At 39.8% G+C, this 2,457-nt stretch overlaps 1 long non-coding RNA gene across 1 annotated transcript; it reads right to left on the bottom strand.

Annotated features, from left to right (window-relative positions):
- LOC115629461 lies at window positions 1-1,055 on the bottom strand. The gene is made up of 3 exons (XR_003995918.1): window positions 919-1,055; window positions 534-868; window positions 1-169 (listed from the first exon to the last, which is right to left on the bottom strand). It is a non-coding gene; the product is annotated as an uncharacterized LOC115629461 (long non-coding RNA).
- Window positions 1,056-2,457: the final 1,402 nt, after the last annotated feature.

Below are 2,457 nucleotides of genomic sequence, written 5' to 3'. Positions count from 1 at the left end.
AATTCCAACATATATGGTTTTAAATTCGGTTTGTTGCATTTTAACCTTTTTATATACATTTTAACCTTTTTATACTTTTTCTCTCTTTACTCACGCAGCTTTACCAAATCGTTCTCCTGTATCAGTAGTTATCGTTGGGCCCAATGATGACGTAGACGGCGGCATTAAGCTGTATGTTAGCGCACAAAAATCAATTATAAGTTGGAATTCAATAATATATACATATATAATTCATATGAGGTTCACTTACAAGCCAGAAGAACTTAAATTAGTTAAGCATTTACTTTTAAATTTTTAAATTGATTTAAGTAAATTTTATGTATGTCTAATTAAATATTGGGATTATTAACATTTTTCATTTTTTTTTTCTTTTTTTTTTTCTCCACTGTGCCTGGGGCTACTTAAAGCTCTTTCTTTTTTTGTTTTTAGCAATAGACTACATTAGAGTATCAGAATATGGGGTGGTTCAGTCGCTGGCTGGTATGTAAAACTCGGTACTTATCCCAAATTCCTTCGGTCTGATCAAACTATACCCAAATAAGGGGTGTGGTCAATCTTGGTGCAGATTACGAAGATCCGCTTCCCAAGTGGTTTGGAAACTTCGCATCTGGTCTCGATCGGGGCGTGTTCTGTGGCGGCGTTACACCTGACCAAAAGGCGTCTCCTAATTCTTGGCCGTTCGCCCGTGTTTTGGGGACTGTGCCGTGGTGCGAGTTGCAGCGGTTGGACAGTTGTCCGTGAAGTGGCGAATGTTGTTAAATAAAAATGTTGCCGGAACGGCAGATGTTGCGGACAACTATGGCTATTCCATCCATGGATTCCGGCTCAAACATCGCCAGTTGCCTTGGCCAGTGCTTCTCAAAAAAGCCTGCAAAAACAATTTTACTATTTGTCCTTTCCCCTGACACTCCTACATACCTTTTTCTTTTTTTAAATAATGAACACTTTCACCTATAACCCTCTTTGGGTCAACACTCGTGTAGTTGAGGAATTCCTAGTCGTTGTCAGATTTTCTAAGAAGTTACGTTCCCCGTCACTGACGTCTTGTTGGTTTTTATTTCTTCGACTGACTGAAGCAAAAAGTTCTGCAACCAAGCCTATGTATAGCTGCACGCATAAAAGCTTCTAACGGCATTATCGTGCGATGCTTAGATCAAGGGCTTACAAGGTCAGGCTTCCAATGAAAGCTCGACTTACACGAGGGTGTGTCATGCGTATACCAAATTTATTTTATATATATTTTTATAGCATATTTCCAAAAAAAATGGTTGGTAAACGGATACTACAAACTGGAACGTTAACGTCAAACATTCGCGTAAGAAGAGCTACTATTGCACTCTGCATCTGCAGAAATCGATCGGACTAAAATGTATTTACACGGTAGGCTGAACTAACTTTAAAAGGTGCACTACGCACAACCCCAAGGGATGCCCTAGACACCATTCTAGGAGCACACATACTGCTGGGTAATGACCTCATGCCCTCAGCCACTGACTACTGTACTCCTAAGGAATACCCCCAGACGCCTTGATACATACATCATCATATCCTCTAGGGCTGACTGGAACCTCGGCCTAGCGTGACCAACCAACTCCATCAGAGTGTTTATAGATGAGCTTGACATCCGCGTGTGTGGTGGTTTTTATTGCAAAGAACAATACATCAGAACATCATCCCGCCTCCCGGATCATTGCAGCGTATTTCGGGCAAAAATTCTTAAATATTTTCAAAATATACACCAATATTTATTTTATACTTGCACCTGAAATTTTGGGAGCCTTAGGTGATCCATTAAAAATGTCACATGTACATACAAGTATGTGTAAAATAATCATCGAAACTAAAAAAATTTTTTAAAAAATCTATCGATTGTCCCTCCTTTGGTATTCGAACTCAGCTAAAGGTTGTATAACTGCACATTTACAACACAATTGTGTCTATGGGGGGCCTGTAGCAAGTTCTGGCAAGGGGTTCTTTGTTTGCTTTAGGTTCTCAAGCTTAGGGTATTAATAGTTGGAGTGAAAAGTAACCTGCTTGACCACTACAATGCGCTACTATCGCAAAAATGATTATGGCGCCTTATAGTCCATTCATATTTAGGTAGGCATGTGGCAATTCAGCGCGATACAGCCCTAAGTTTTGTTTTTATAGTTGACGTGTTTCACATCATGTTCAGCATGGGAAAAAATGAATTTCGTTCTCTCACAAAACATTATTTTTTGTTGCGAACGAAACTAAACAAAAGTTGGATAAATATTATGGGGTAATGCTCCTACAGATTACACCGAGAAATATTGTTTTCGAGAGTTTCGTGGTGGCCGAAACTGCACTACTGATGAAGTGCCTAGTAGTAGGCCCATCCGATGCGGTTACTCAGGAAAATGTCAAAAAAATACATGAAATGGTGTTGGCTGACCGAAAAGCGAAACTGCGCCAGCTAGCAGAGGCCACAAGGAT

The sequence above is a fragment of the Scaptodrosophila lebanonensis genome, unplaced genomic scaffold, assembly GCF_003285725.1.
Source record: "Scaptodrosophila lebanonensis strain 11010-0011.00,11010-0021.00 unplaced genomic scaffold, SlebRS2 tig00000150-arrow-arrow-pilon, whole genome shotgun sequence".
Classification (NCBI taxonomy): Eukaryota; Metazoa; Arthropoda; class Insecta; order Diptera; family Drosophilidae; genus Scaptodrosophila; species Scaptodrosophila lebanonensis.
The sequence above is the reverse complement of the archived record's forward strand: the minus strand, read 5'-3'. Positions and strand labels throughout refer to the sequence as shown.